Source organism: Camelus dromedarius, chromosome 11, assembly GCF_036321535.1.
Source record: "Camelus dromedarius isolate mCamDro1 chromosome 11, mCamDro1.pat, whole genome shotgun sequence".
In the NCBI taxonomy this organism is placed as follows: Eukaryota; Metazoa; Chordata; class Mammalia; order Artiodactyla; family Camelidae; genus Camelus; species Camelus dromedarius.
The window spans coordinates 49978138-49995532 of record NC_087446.1 but is presented as its reverse complement, the minus strand read 5'-3'; positions in this window follow the sequence as shown (position 1 = coordinate 49995532).

The window sequence follows — 17395 nt, the reverse complement described above, 5'->3', positions numbered from 1 at the left end:
TGAATATAGTTTCCTGTGCTATACAGAAGAAATCTGTGTTTGTTTAAACTAGTTTTATGTGTAGATGAGATCAACTTTTCGTAGAGCAAGGCTTATTTTTGTTTTTTTATGTTTTCAAACGTGGAGTGCTAGTGGTGCGATGGGAAGCTGATCTCAGAGGGATTCATGCCGAAGGGACCCCTGAAAGCAGTGAGTGGCTGCTCCGCCCCGTGTACGCTTTATTCACTGGACGCTCCCCTTCGGCAGTCACTCCGTTGTCATGAAGTTGGCGCCTTGTGTTCTTACTGACCTTTCATTATTGATGTACTGTTTTCCACCTTGGAATTCAACATCTTCTATAAAGGAATTGTCACTTCTTTGCAGAATAATTGTCCTTTCTTAATAGACCTGCAAGTAGAAAGGCAGGAGTGCCTTGAGCTGTAGTGGCTTTGGATAGTGAAGAAATAAATTGATAAAGGATAGAACCATTGGAGGGTCTGGAAAAATGATAATCTGAATTGCAGTTTCCTGTAAACCTTGTATTTGCCAGGAGGCTGGGACAACTCCAAACTTTTTATCTTCATACTGCAATTAAATCATTGTTCGCAGAGACTATTTGCATGGCAGGTTCTGAAGTTTTTTATTTTGAATGACAAATGGCACAACATATTACTGCCAACACCAAAATATTGCATTTAAAGCATCTTCTCCATTTATCTCCAGTGTTAGGTGCTTTAGTAAAACACTGTGGAATAAGAGTGTGACTAGATGTAGAAGTAGAAATGATACCAAGTTTATTTTTGAGTAATTTTCTTTCTCTTTCACAAAAACACAGATATAAATAGGGGAAAAGGAGAAATGGGAAATATACCTTTCTAAATAATATGTAAGAAGTCCAGGAATAAGTTTATCAAAAGAGATTCATGGCCTTATGGAGAAACATAAAACCACATTGAACAAATTCTATTCTTGAAGACTTACTATATATCTGGCACTGTGCTAGGCACTGTGTGAAGACTTTACACAGTGAGCCAATTTCACTGCAATAGTCCAGATACCACAGTGGAAACAGTGTGTACAGAGCAGAAGCATCCACATATTGTGTCCTCATTGGAGTTCATGTCCTAAATGGGAGGGGGGAACAAAATGAACAGATAAATAGATGCTATGTCAGGTGAGGACAGGTGCTATGAAGAAAAATTAAGCTGGTTCGGGGTCGTGATATGGACAAGGGTGTTAGTTGAGATAGCGTCGGCCTCTCTAATACAAAGTGACGTTGGAGCAAATACTTAAATGGCATGAGGGAGTGAGCCGTCTGTGGGGAGAGAATGACAAGCAGCAGGAACAGCGTATGAACAGTCAGAGATGGGAGCATCCTTACAAGTGGCGTGAGCGGACTGGGCAAGCTGAGATGGCAGAGGATGGGGTCAGAGGAGCGGCTGGTGACCAATAGCATAGGTCTTCCTAGGTCATCATTAAAGATTCGCGTTTTTATCCTTGGTAAGATGGAAGTTGTTAGAGCGTTTTGAGCATAGTGGTGACATAGTCTGATTGACAGATCACTCTAGGCCCCATGTGGAGAGTAGACAGGGGAGGGAGGCGAGGTGGGGGGAATAAACATGGGCTCAGGAGGTACATTTATACTGCAGAATTTCCAACAAGATAATGATTTGGACTAGGACGGCAACTGAGAGTGAGAAGTGAGAACTAAAGGGATTTAACATTAAAGAAGATCCAAATAAGAGAAAAAATGTGTAGAAGAGTAAACACCATAAAAATATTAATTCTCCCCAGCAGTTCTAATAAGACAGAAAAGTGATCCTAAACTACTATAGGAAAGCAAATGGCCAAGAATATTTTGAAGAGTTTTACCCAGAGGGCAGGGGAGACTTGTGATACGAGAGGGTATAAAGCCATAGGAATCGAGTCATTGTCAGAAGAATAAATAAGATGAGTGACAGACCAATATATAATGGCATCAAGACCTCAGAAAGCATCCCACGCACAAACAGATACGTGAGATGTGACAGAGGTTAAACTGAAGAAGTGGGCATGTGGAAGCTGGTTATGGAAAAGCAAAAACATAAAATCACATCCTTATTTTATACAAATTAATTCTACATAGATTAAAGACCAAAATATAAAAAGCAAAATAAATTTATAAAGACATTTGAGGAGAATATTTTTTGACTTTGGAATATTTTTAAATGGACTCAAAAGTCATATATCATAAAACCATAATTAAACCTTACTACATGAAAGAGAGGAAAAGAAAGGCCACGAACTGGAAAAGATATTGGCATTATATACGATCACAAAGGATTGGTAATCAGAATATATGTATTTTAAAACTCCTGAAAAAGATAAAAGTACAAAGTATCCAATAGAAAAGTGGACAGAAGACAGGCTAGGTGTTTCAAAAGAATGGAGACCCTAAAATGGCTAATAAACATATGAATATTTGTTTGGGCTCCCTAGTCATCAGGTAAGTTTATATTAAAGGCAGAATGACAAAAGTTTTTTTAAAAATTGACAAAATTAAAAAGCAGGATAACACCAATTGTTTGTGAGGACGTGAAACAACAGGAAGTCTTGTACACCAGTAGTGGGAGTGTGCATCGCACATCCCTCCACACCACTCTGGAGGGAAGTTTTGTAATATCCAAAGCAGAAGATGTGCACACTCCATGATCCAGCACGTACTCCTAAATGACATAGAGCTGACTGTCCAATACAATAGCCGCTAGTCATTTGTGGTTCTTGACATTTAATTTAGTTACATTAAAATTCAGTGCCTCAGTTGCATGAGCACATTTCAAGGGCTCAGTATTCACTCTGTGACTAGTGGCTAGCGGCTACTCTAATGGCCAGCACAATGATGTTTCCATTGTTGTAGGAAGCTCTCATGGACAGCATTGATCTATAGAGATTCTTATAAATGTGTTTAAGAAGACATGCAAAAAAGATATTCATAATAACATTATTTATAATAACTGAATTCTAGAAACCACTCCAATGTCAATCAGTGGGATCACTGATAAACAAAATGTGGTATATTTATATTTTGGAATACTCGAGAGCATGAGAATGGGTAAGCATTACATGTAGTAACATAGATGAATCTCTGAAACAGGTTCAGAAAAAAATCAAGATGCAACAAAAGGAATAACATAGTATTTATATGAAATGTTTAAATATGTGAAACTTTGTGTGGTATTTATGCAAGTATACATATCCTAAAATGCATGGGAATGATAAACATCAAACTAGGATAGCAGTTGTCTCTGAGAGGTGGAAGAGGGGTGCGGCAGACAGCGTGCATAACTGTGTTGATAATATCTGTTTATCATTTTATTCTGTATATTTCAGATATTTCAAGATAATGCCATCTATTGCCAGCACTCAGGTAAATGAATTTACAAATTGATTAAATACGTTCTTATTTATATTTCTATACCCAAAACTAAGCCCGTTCGTTTTTCACATGCATGTGTGGAAGTCACAAGATTTGTGGAAGCCAGGCTTTAAACAAATGTACACGGTAATGCCTACAAGTTTTCCAGTCCTAATTATGCATTTAAGTAAATATAATACTACTACTTTAAAGACAAGTAATAAAAGAAGAAAATCACATAATCTTACCACCTTTGATACTTTTTATTCTTCTTAGTTCTTTGTCAAATGCTAACATATTTTACTTTGCTGCAGTCAGCATCATTTTTACTTGTTAGAAATACAGTTTATTTCCTTTAACTTTTTCACTATTATAGATGCTGCTACAATTCATACGTTTTAAGTTATTTCTTTAGACCACATTATCAAGAGTAGATTTAATGAAGCAGGTTACGAACAGTTCTAATGACGTAGTTCAGCTTTTTTTTATTGCGGTGTAGTTGATGTACAATGCTTGAGAAGTTTCAGATGTACAACATAGTGATTCACAATTTTTAAAGATTATATTCCATTTATAATTATAAAATAGTGGCTATATCCCCCATGTTGTACAATATATCCTTGTAGCTTATTTCTTCTATACATACTAGTTTGCAGCTCTTAATCCCCTACCCCTATCTTGGTTTAGCTTTTTTATTGCTTATCCAAAGGCTGTACCAATGAATATTGCCACTGACAATGTATGCAATTATTTTTAAACTTTGCCACCATTGAATATTATCAATTTAATTTTAGTCCTCTATTGTGTATCTTTTATAGGTGTAACATGGTACATCACTGTTTTAATTTTAATTTCTCTAATAACTGTGAGATTAAACTTATGCAGGCATTACCATTTTCTACTAATGACCTTTGTTTATATACCTCTTGTGTTTTGATCAATTAGAAATCCTTTGACATTTTTTTGCCACTGTTTTTCTCGGAATGTTGTCACTTTTTATAGATTATTTCTTTTCACTTTTAGTATAAGGAATTCTAATAGGTATCATTGACGGTTACTTTTGCAACCTCTTCTATTTCTTCATAATTCAGATTACTGTACCTCCAAATAGCTCTTTATGACCATTCCAAAAATGAGAAACTCATCACCTCCAGAGATCATCCAAAAACTGTCTGAGTTCTTCTGAACATCACTTGAAATCAATTTTCCTAAATTTCAGCTGAATTTATGTCACATTGGTCCTGGCTCTACTCATTGCATTGGAACACACAGACTCCTGTCCAAATGTCCTTCCAGAGCCTTCTTCTTCCAGTATTGAATTCCTCTAATTCCTTTAATCTGTCTTCAAAAAACTCAAACTGTTCTTGTCCGGATCTTCTCCCATTGTTCGTGTGGCCTTGTATGCGTCCTGCCAAGAACCAAACACCATATTCCAGGAGGAATCTCTTCAGCCAAAGACACACTTGGTTTAGGACCTGAGACTATAAATTAGGACTCCTTTACTGGACTTCTCTATTTCACAGAGAATAAAAACATTTTTTTTCCTCTCAATTCACCAAGTGATCTCTTCTGATACATTTGAAATTCATAAAAACTTTAAAATGCTAAATAAGAGAACATTTATATTCAAATTATATTCTCCCAAGTGTGTTTACGAAATCATCTTTCTAAGAGCATATTCAATGCTGTATAAAATCGCATTCTATTCGGTGGTATATCACTATTCCATAAAGAATCCAGCAGCATGTATTTTCTACTTCAAATTGAATTTTTCTAGTAATTTGGGGTTTTCATCTATAGTAAATATATTTCTCAGTTGCAGGTCTTTGCGCGTCATTTCATGATATCAAAAAGATTTTCCAAAGGAAGATGACTTCGCCTTGCTATGAATAAAACAGCTTGATTTTATTTTAGTAATTTGAATCATTCTGACTGTGAAGCAGAGTCAGTAGAAATAGAATTGTATTACTTTGATTCAATTCTCCCTCTGCATAGAGCAGGACACAAGTTAAACACTTCATTAAGGGATGATTAACAATAAAGACAGTTATTGTACGGACACATTTGGGCCATGTTTTCTGAATGTTAGTTTTGTTATTCTGTTTGTGCCGTATGTTAATTAGGCCAGAGTTTTATCTACCTATTTTTTTTGCTTTATGGAAAATTGTTTATACTTTGTCTTTTATCAAACACGCACTGTTTTGATTCGGTGTTGCTGTATGGATCTTTTAATTACTCTTTAAAGTTATTCTATCACTCTTACTGTTTGATAATCATCACTTTGTCATCATTCTGAGGAAGGAAGACAATTTAGGAAGGTCTGGTCCAAGCCTTAGAGAATCTCTCTGAAGGCGACTTGTTCTGATGCAAAGGGAAACATCACGGTGATGGGATTGAGTATGGAAGCAGTGAAGAATGTGGAACGCTTCTTAGCTGATATTATTATTATTATTATTACATTTAAGTGCTTTATTTCTATAACATAGAATAGTTTTCACGTCTTCTTCTTGACATCACATTTGTCTGGAAAAAATTTAGATAAGATGTTAAATCTTAATCCTTGCTCCAGTTTGCAGTGAGTTTAATTCTCCCCCTCCTCCTGATCACTGTTACTTACACTAATTTGTTAGTTCTTACGAATATACCTGAAAGCAGGATTCACAGCCTACTCATCTTTGGCTTTCAAAAAGTGCAGGGGCTAGCGTAGAATAGACTGTCTATCCATATTTTTAAGCTCTAGGTTTTTTCAACTTTATTGAGGCATAACTGACAAAATTTTAATATATTTAAAGTATGTGTCATGATGAATTGCTATACACAGACATTGTGAAAGGATTTCTGCCATCTGGTTAATTAACACATTACTTCCATCACCATATCCATATCTATACCTATATACTTATATAGATATGTAGATATACAAAGAGAGAGAGAACATTTAAGTTCTACTCTCTTAGCATGTTTCAATTATACAATACAGTGTTATCAACTATAGACACCATGTTCTACATCAGATAGTCGAACCTTATTCATCTTCCATCCTTGTATCCTTTTACCAACCTCTTCCTATTTCTGTCACTCCCTGATTCCTGGCAACCACTTTTCTAGTCTCTCTTTTTATGTTTGATATTTTATTTTAGATATTATATCTAAGTGATACCATGAAGAATATGTCTTTCTCTGTCTGACCTGTTTCACTTAGCCTACTGCCCTCAAGGTCTAACCATATTGTCACAGATGAGAGGATTTCTTCCTTTTTGCGGCTGAATAATATTCCATCACACACACACATCTTCTCTAGCCAGTCACCCATTGACAGACATGAGATTGTTTCTATATCTTGGCTATTGTGAATAATGCTACAATGAACATGGTAGTGCAGATGTCTCTTTGAGATCTTGTTTTCATTTCTTTCAGATAAATACCCAGGAGTGAGATTGCTGGACCAGATGGTAGTTCTGTTTTTAATTTTTTGAGGAAATTCTACACTGTTTTCCATAGTGATGGCACCAATTTACATTCCCAATAGTACTTAGGGTTCCCTTTTCTCCACATTCCTGTCAAAACTCGTCTCCTGTCTTTTCAATGATAGCCAACCTAACGGGTGTGAGGCAATATTGTAATATTGATTTGAGTTTCCTGATCATCAGTGATATTGAGCACCTTTTCACGGAACTGTTGGCCATGTGTGTGTCTTTTTCAGAAAAATGTCTGTACACACCATCTGCCCATTTTTTAATCAGAATGTTTGTGTTTCTTGCTATTAAGTTGTATGTGTTCTTTATATATTTTGGATATAAACCCCTTATTATATACATGATGTGCAAATATTTTCTCCTATTCCACAGGTTTCTTTTCATTATGTTGATGGTTTCTTTGTTGTGCAGAAGCTTTTGAGTTTGATGTAGTCTTACCTGTTTATTTTTTTTTCTTTTGCTGCCTTTGCTGCTAGTTTCAAATCAAAAAAAAAAAAAAAAAAAAAGAAAGAAAAGAAAATCATTGCCAAGACTAATGTTAAGGAACTTATCCCTTTTGTGTTTTCCTAGGAGTTTTACAATTTCAGATCTTAAATATAAGACTTTAACCCATTTTGAGATGGTTTTTGTGTATGATATAAATTAAGAGGTCCAGTTTCATTCTTTTGCATGTGACTGTCCGGTTTCCCAACATTTATTAGAGACTAATATTTCCCTGTTGTATATGCTTGGCTCCCTTGACATGTCAATTGCCCTTACATGCATGGGTTTCTTCCTAGGCTCTCTGTGTTGTTCCACTGGTCTATGTGTCTGTTATTACACCAATACTACACTGTTCTGATCACTATGGTTTTGTAATACAGCTGGAAATCGGGGAGTGGGATGTCTCTAGCTTTGTTCTTTTGCTATTCAAGGTCTTTTATGCTTCCATACACGTTTTAGGAGTATTTGTTCTATTTCTGTGAAAAATGCCATTAGAATTTTGTTTTTCATTCCCTTCCAGTTGTATTAAGATGTAATTCACGTGCAGTACTGTATAGGTTTAAGGTGTACAGCATAATGATTTGCTTCCATACATTATGAAATGATTATCACTGTAAGTTTAGTGAATGTCCATCATCTCATATCGATACAAATTAAGAAATAAGAAAAAGTCTTTGTGATAACAGCTTTTAAAATGTGCTTTCTTAACAACTTCCATCTATAACATACAGCAGTGTTAACTATATTTATCATGCTTTACATGATATTCCCTAGTACTTATAACTGAAGGTTTGTACCTTTGACTGCCTTCATCCAGTTCCCCCCACCACCCCCACCTCTGGGAATCACAGATCTGTTCTAGCACAATACCCTCTAGATCCATCAGTGTTGTCACAAATGGCAACATTTCATTCTTTTTTTTTTTTTTACTACTAACTAATATTCCATTGTTGGAATATACCATATCTTCTTTACCAATTAACCAACTGATGGTCATTTAGGTTGCTTCCGTATCTTGGCTACTGTAAATAATGCTGTGATGAACATAGGAGTGTGTATATCTTTTAAAATTAGTGTTTTTGTTTTCTTTGAATAAACACCCAGAAGTAGAATTGCTGGGCCATATTTTTAATTTTTAATTTTGGGAGGAATCTCCATGCTGTTTTGGGTGGGTGCTGCTGGGCAGGGCCGAGGCCTGGGTGAATCCCAGGGCTAGTGCCAGTCCACTGGTGGGCCGAGCCATGTTCCAAGGTCTCTTCAGAACCTTTGGGTGTCCCAGAGTTGGTGTGTTGGCCTCCTTGTTTGGTGCGGACATTCCTGGCACAGCTGGCTGTGGGGTCCAGGGTGACCTGAGGCTGGTGTCAGCCCACCGTTGGGTGGGCCTCTCCCAGGGCAGTGCCTGAGGGGCACTAGTTGCCCTGTTGCTGGTGTTGGCCTGCTGGTGGGTGGCCTGTGTCCTTCACAGTAGGCTGCGGGCTCTGATGGTCCCACTGGTGGACAAGCCAGTTCCCAGGGAATCCCAGGGTTGGTGCCCGCACCGATGGGTGAGGTCAGGTGCAAGGCTCGTGCTGGCCCATGGTGCATGGAGCTGCATCCTGTGGTCTCTAGCTGCAGAGTCGGGGGTTCCCAGAGCTGGTGTCAGCCCAGTGGTGGGTGGAGCGAAACCGAGGGTTTCGGGAGCTGGTGCCTACCTACTGTATGTGAAGCTGATCCCAGGGTTACTGCTGACCCGCTGGTGGGTGGAACCAGGTCCTGCGCCCTCTGGTGGACAGACCCATGTCTCAAGTGGCTGTGGGCTAAGGGAGTCAAGGCAGCTGCCTGCTGAATACAGCTGTGTTCCCACCCAGCTACTTGCTTGGCATGACCTGAGGCATGCCAAGACTGATGCAGACAGGCAGGTGGCTGGGGCTGGATCCTGGTGCTAATAAGCTAGAGGGAAGATTCCAAAAGAGGGCTAGCCAGCCCGTTTCCTAATAATAAAGTGAGCTCCCCAAAATGGCTACTACCAGAGTCTACGTCCCCAGAGTGAGCTCCAGAAGCAAGCGGGTATGACCCAGCCTCCCACAAAATTATTTCCTCTGCCCCCTGGGTCATGGTGCAAGCGAGATTTGGTGTGGGCTCGTTAAGAGTGAGTCTGTATTTGCCACAACCCTCTATCTTTCCTGAAAACATATTCTTCCTGAGCCCACTGCATACATTATTATTCAAACACAGAATTCTTCCTTCAGAGCCCAGAGGCAGCTGTAAAATCTAGCTCACCAGGACTCTGGGAAGCCGTCTTGTCCTGGCTCCTCTGTATGCAGGACAGCTGTATCAGAGCGCTGTTCCAGGACGGCTTCTTCAGCCAGAGCCCTGCAGAGAAACATGGAGCGTCGGCTCAGAAAAGTTTGGGAAAGATCGCAGAGCAGCCTCATTCCTAACTACCAAAGCTGCAAGAGAAGGTAGACATAGGCTTCCTGAGATCCCTAGAATTCCCCTCCATTTGGAGCAGATGAAGGATATATATCCTTAACACAAACTCTCAGAAAATATTGCCTATTTAAGGCCAGTCCTACCCACTGTCCCTGAAGTGGCTCATTCTCCATTTAGTGGATCAGTACTGGGTCCCAAGCCATTACCCCAATGCAAGGAAGTGCCAGCATTTACAGGCACTTCTTTTTCAGTCTATATTCTCAAAAATATCTGCATCTGGGGGTTACTGGAGGAGCATCAAGACTGGTTACCCCAAATTCCCCTAAAAATTCTGAAAGATCTGGAGGTTGTTAAAAACCAAGAATGTGCTAGACCTGAGTTCACATCCCTGCCCTGTCATTTACTAATTTAACCTTGGTGAACCTCACGATCTGAAAAATGGCAATAATAGCTTGTCGACAATAATAGCTAACTTATAAAGTTGTCAAGAAGGTCACATTCTCTTACTTATTTGTTTATATTATATAGTTACTGAGATGAGTGGCTTTAACTCATCAAATACATCAAACCAAAGAAGGTTCACTGTAGGACTGAATACACAGCTAATCCTGACATGAATAACTTCGTGAGATTGAAAACAAAAGAAATTAAGTTACTCCTAAGCTCCAAACCAGCTCCCAGGGTTACAGTGCAAACGGTGAGCACTACAAGGGAAAAGAACTCCCACTTTTAAAGCAGTGCTGCAAGCAATTAGGTTCTTGTCTTGCCACAGAAAAACTCAGAGACGAGACATGGACATTAAGAAAGTAAGGTGAGGTTTTTTGACGGATAGATAGTGCATTCTCAAGGGGAGAGCGGGCAGGCTCAGGTGAGCAGCTGCCCTGAGTTTCTTTGGCAAGTTGGTTACATAGAGTGTAAAATTGAATGGGTGGAATATTCATTGGGGAGGGAAGGGTCTGGGGTCATATTCCCTGATTTTCATCCCAGCTCCACCTTCCCGAGGGGAGGAGGGATCTGTGCCCTTATTTAGTCAGAAGTGTCATGGTGTCGGTGCATGATGGGTACTTCTCATCTGCAAGCCTCATTTTATTGAAATGAGGGCATAGTGGGCAAAAGGTTACATTCGGACACTGGAGAGTCCTGTCTCTTCCCACCTTTTCTTGTTGGCTTCCAGGACACTTGTCACCCCAAAATGTGTGATTTCTTATCAGTCCAGAGGCTCCTGCTTTTCTTTGTCTGCCCAAGGACCTCTCTTATTTGCATGATACCTGGTTTCCTGCATTTGGCCTGTGCCCCTCTTTTTTGGCCCAGTTCTTGCCATTTGGCCTGTGCCCCACTTTCTCTGCTCATATCTAGCTATCTGCCTGCTCTAACAGGAGGAGATCTGCCGAGGTCCTGGTCAACTCACACGGCATGCTCGGCTGCTCTTCGGAGGGAGAGTATGGAATCTGCCTGGTTTCCTTCCTCTGCCACCTTTTGGATTCTACGCCTGAAGCTAGTATATGCCTACCTGCTGACTGGACATTCCTGATCAATCCTAGGAGAATCCAAGGAGATGGGTATTTTAAGAGCCTTAGACCAATTCTCTGGCACGTGTCTTGCTCCTTATCTGGATCTGATTTTCGGTTTACTTTTTCCTCAGTTGTTCAAATGCCTTTCTTATACCTAAGTCCCTGTTTCATTCCTTCTAGTATCTTCTCAGAATCTTTAGGTTTGAAACCTTGTATTGCTCTTTCAAATCCCCTCTCAAGGACTAGAGTCTAAATGACTACATAGAAAGCTACCCAGTGGCCACCAAATTCTCACTGATCTGAATGAGAAATAAATTTAATTGTTAAGCTGTGGAGATTTTAATGTTGTTTGCTACAGCACTCGGTCTAACTAATACTTAAGTTTTCCAGGAGGAGTTGGAGACTATGTTTTCTCAGCAGGAAGGTGGTCAGCATTTTTAAAATCAGGAAAATACTGGGTCATGGATAAGACATTTGCAAAAATCTGTTGCCAGCAATAATTAGGTAAGCAGACCACGCAGTTACTGAATGGTAGCTCTTGGGGAAGAGGTTAGAAAACAGGGTTAGTCGTGTATACAAGCGAGTGTTATCTGCATTTGGCAGGTTATTACAAGAAAGGATTGAGTTCAGGAAAAAGTTGGCCACATTGCAAGCAGAAAGGAGAGGGAACAGAAAAAGTCTGAAAATGTGGGTCATCAAAGGCTTGGAAATATTTTTGTTCCTAATTCCCAAACAGTAAGTGATGTGATTGAGAAAGACCTTGAGTAACCGAAAAACTTCTGCTGATCAAAGTGTCAAAGTCTTGCAGCAAAAATCACCCACATTGATATCCATTTTTAGCCACCACTGAATTAAGAAAAAACAACTCGGGGGATTAGGCAATAAAATCAAGCTGATTAGAGACCAATGTCTGGAAAGCATCTTTGGCTATGGTTGCAGGCACATGGCACTGACTGCAAGCAAACAGACCTGGAGCTTTGTGTATTAGGAAATTGTGTGGCTTATAAAACCGCGTGGGTCTAAGGCAGTTTGCAATAGGTTAAAAAAAAAAAAGTTAAAATAGGTTAATACAAGACTGAGTTTTATTCTCTGAAATTCTGCTTTTGATAACATATTGTGTGTGACACTTTGTCTTTAAATGGTCCGCATTTGCTTTTAAAATCTTTGGTTAAGTAAATAAGTATTGTTTAACAAATTCTAAAAGTGCTCTGGATGTCCTGCTAACTTGAAATTTTAAAGGAACCCTGAGGCATCTTAGATATTAAGTTAACTTGGATTAATTGATATGTTAAGTTAAATGTAATCAGTCATAATTCTAGTAATTGTAAACAAGTCTCTCTTTATTAATTGCAGAGGGGCACAGGTTCGTCTTCCAAAACTACCTCAGGGCTGGGTAGGGGCGCTGGTGCTGCCTATCAGGGAGTACAACTCTCTGAGTGCCCAGTCTAGGGGTCCCAGGGGCAGGACAGCCTTTTGCTTTTGCATCAGAGGGCGATAACGTGCTGAAATCCTCGCATAGCCATCCATCATCGGATGTGGGACAGTTGTAACCTAGAAGACATAAACCTTACCAAGCAAGAGATTAAAGAGAAAAAAGTTTAAAGAAGAAGATTATGACTGTTCACTGTAAATGAGACCAAATGTCTTAATGTACAGGCTTCCCCGTGCCACACATTACCGATACACAGTATTCATACAGAGGCTGAATTTTTCCTGGGGTATACTCGTTTTGGGGCCCCCATTTGGGGGAGGGCCACATATCCAGATATATTTTCAAGATGTAATAACAGATCTGGGAGCAGATGAATTTTAACAAGTAGCCATCTGGACCCATGGAAGAGAAAAGTTATGAACACAAAGGTCTATTAGTATAAAATAGTTAAGTCTCATAGTATTTCATGTCCTCGGCTTAGACGAGATGGTGGCAGAAGTGGTTTTTATCCATTATTTTAATAGATTTCATATGACTCTTTTTTTTTTTTAAAGATGAAGCATCTTTTTTACATCAGTTTAACTCTATAATGACAAAAAGACTTAAAAGGCAAGGTTTTTAAGTTTAATCCAGATACAGGACTTTATTTACAAATATTTAGATTAATAGCATTTTGTTACATCAAATGAAGATCGCAGCAGACTGAATAAATCTTGTCACAAGAACAGTTAAGACTTGCTGTAACTAACTTCGGAAATCAGGGAATTGCATCATGGGAAGTCACAGTCTCGGGCTTGTGACTCCTACGTTACACCCCAATGGATGGATTCTTTTATTTGTAAATATATAGACATTCCAGCAAGTCCTGGGCCCTGGGGGAGTCCCTAGTCATGCAACAAGTGTAAGCAGAATGGATCGCTGTAAGCCTTTAACAGAATGTACTAATCTACTCCAGGAATCTCGTTTTTAAAAACGTTAAAGACAAAGGTGAAAATGAATCCACAAATTAACCAAATTCTATTCTCTGCACATTCCACTTTTGGCTTTTATTTACCATTGACTATACAATATTCTACTACACATTTACAACCTGGAAAGATACATTTTTTTACTTTAGTGTCTCTAAAAAGAGATTGAAAATGTGTAATTTAAACACTGCTGCTGAGCTGAGCGCATTTTGTACTATATGCTGAGGTTTTCCTATCCTACTTCAAATAACTTCTCAATTCCCAGCCTGAAACATGAATTCAATTAGAAATTGATGAAAGAAGTGAAGACCTTGTTAAATATAAGTTTGTTATCTAAAGAAATAAGATTGTTTCCTTTGCAATGCAGTGTTCTCTCAGAGGCCAAACCGCCTAGTGCAGAGTAATAACTTACTTTATATCAATACAAACATTGAAACACCATTAGAAATACTTTCCCTTTTACAAAACAATTTATGCCAACATGACATGATGTAGCCCCTCATACTAAGGACACAAAGGATATCAAATTATTTTACTGTAGTGTTAAAAGTGCACGATTTAAAATTCCTTAACAACAGACCTACAGTTCTGGCTGTCTGCTTAGGAATCTCACCATTGCAAAAAAAAAAAAAAAAAAAAAAAAATTCTGATCATTATTATTCAAGTGGTTCTAATGTAATGACAATGGTTCTTATTTAAAAAAAAAAAAAAAAAAAAAAAAAAAAAGGGAAGCCGGAGAACCAGTCAGAGGAGGAAATGGGATGATGGAAGCAGATGCTGGAGTTATGAGATTGCTCGCTGAGGCCATGAGCCAAGGAATTTAGGAATCCTCTGGAGGCTGTGAATGGTGGGGAATTGGATTGTCCTATAGATATTCCAGAAGGAACACAGACACAACAATACTTTGATTTTAGTCCAGTTAGACTCCCTTTGGACTTCTCACCTCCAGAAATGCAGGGCAATACATCTGTGTTGTGCCAGGTCCCTCTTTGTGATGTTCCAGCAGCGGCAGCAAGCTAACACAACACGTATTGATGCTACCAGACTGAGCGCACACTGAAATAGTCCCAACCGACAGGAAACAATTTCCAGAAAAATTAGAAAAATGTAAAACAAAATATCTTATCGCAGTAAAATTTCTTCACAAAAATAAAAAAATGAAAAAATAAGGCCACAGCCTACATGAATTTTCTCATCTGTTAGCCAAGCAAGAACACTATTTGCCGATTGTGATGTAATTACATTGTGCTTGATTGCAGCTGAAGACATGCATCCAGGAAAATTTAATTCAAAACTACTACAGTTGCTCAAAGAATTAAGGAAATTGGAAACGACATCAACAGTTGACAAAAAAAAAAAAATTAATGATAAGGTAGATGATTTTGAATTGTTTGTCTTGGTTCTTGATGAGTAAATGTTACTCCACTCAGTTGTTCTTGGCTGCCAAGTTTTAAGCTACCGAATCATGTGAGTAGAACAACTACAACTAACCATACTTCAATAAAAAAAAATTAAAGTTTGATGGTTTAGCAGGGTTAATGTTTTATTGTCAAAATAAACAGTCAAAATTGAATTTTTTCTCAACAATGAAAACTGCGCTCAGTCAGTATTATCAAACACTGAATGACTTTGGAAATCACCTTTTCCCACAGAATTGATAATGTTTAAGTGAACTCAACCTCGAATTTCAAGGAAAAACAGCATTTATATGTGAAATACATGCCAGGTAAAGGCATGTCCATAACAACTGCTGTTGTTTGAGTTACAAGCAACGTCAAGCTGCTTTATACACTTTCTGCGCTGTAAAATTAAAACAAAAATCAAAATCGCCTTTCCCATGAAAATTTGCAGTAATATGTTTTCTTAGGCCAAACTACTGTGACAGCAATATTTTTGGTATCTCAAAGCAAGTACAAAAGAAATTTCCATATTTCAAAATCCATATAATTATTCAATAGAGGAAATTTCTCCCAGTCTTCAGTCGAAAGTGATTAATCTGCAATGTAATGACAGGTTGAAGGGCGATAGAAGAATCTAATAGAATCCTGAAAATGCCTTCCAAGAGATGAATATGGTTAATTAAAATCATACACTCATGGATTGATATCATTGTTGGGAGAACTTATCCATGTGAAAAGATGAAATACAAAAAAACCTCAATACAGATCAGCATTAACTGATGAACATTTGCAATCATTTCAATTATAGGTAAAGTTATTTTAAACCTTAACTAAGCAAAAAGCATCCCCCAATAAAATAATTCAATTTTTCTCATTAGTAGACTTGTATTACAAAAAAACTGCACTTAGTTGTTATATTTTAAATTTCATCAAAATAATGTTTGCTGAAATTTGTTTTCTCTCTTGTTTTGTAAGTACCTACATAACAGCTTTGATTTTGCCTCTTGACTAGCACAGCCTAAAATATTTACTGTCTGGCTGTTTACAGAAAATGTTTTCTGACTCTGCTTTAGAAAAGTTGGAGCCTTTAGATACAAGGAGACTGGATTCCTGATTACTGTGTGGAAGGCTGATCACTGAACACTCAGTTGGATCACTGAGTGAGACATTAACCTTCATTGCGGTAAGCTACCAAGATTTGTAGGTTGTTACAGCAGCCAGTGTTACTTATCATGACTAAAACAACCTTTTAAATTAAGTGATTGAAATTCGCAGTTAAGGAAACCTCAGAAACCATGAGTATTTCCAGGAAATACTAAGTCACTTTAGGAAACAGCTACAGATGCATTAGCTTACTTAGTAAAGCAAATTGGCGAAGGAAATTCATCTTTCATTAATTCAGCCAAGATTGTTCAAAGCACTGTGAGTAAGGTTATGTGCAAGGTTGATTTGATGTTTCTCTTTGAATTATAAATTCCCACTTACTTTTGAGTTGAGCAATTTAATGCATTTAAATCAGTAAATCATTAGAAGCCAGAAGCAATCAGTTGTTCAATGGAAGTCGTTGCTTAAACAAAGAAAGAACGTGCATTTTTGCTTTGCTAAGTGAGGACTTTGTCATCCCTTGGAGTGATGCTAAACTGCTTCTTGCTTGCAAACCAGAAAATAATAAATTTTGAGGTCTGAATGAAACATTACTATGCAAACTCCCAGAGAGAGCACTAGGCAAAGTTTTATAATGAAATGCAGCCACCAAATTGTCTATATTTGTCCCAATTGCATGAAAAACTAGAGCAAGCAAAACATTGAGGAGAAAAAATTTTTTTTCTATTTGTGTATTGTGAAGTGAACAATTACTTGAGGTGAGAAGCATTTCACTTTCTGATTCAAAGTAGAATCGGGTCCATAAAATTAAATTATATAGGCATGGCTCAATATTTTTTTTAAAAGTCACATATTTTAAAATTACTTTCTGGATGTGTTTGATATGACTGTGCATCCAGATCTCATCTTGATCATTCTAATTAATTTTTCCCCAAATGTTCCCAAGCATGAGAATCCCTTGGGCTAAGTGTTTGTTAACATGTCTGTTTTTGTACCCAGAAGCTGATTCCTTAGGTCAAGTGAAGTCCCAAGATGCTGTACTTGCACAAATTCACCTTGGAGGTTAAAGTGGATCCCAGCTATTATGAATGAGGCTCACTCAGCCTCCGTCCTTCTTCCTAGACTCTCTTGCAGCTACAGTTCTGGCTGCAAATTAATTCCGCTAATTGGAAAGCACTTGCAGAAAATGTGGAAGGCAAAAAGCAAGGTGGAAGCCATCTTTCTGCCCCTTTTTGG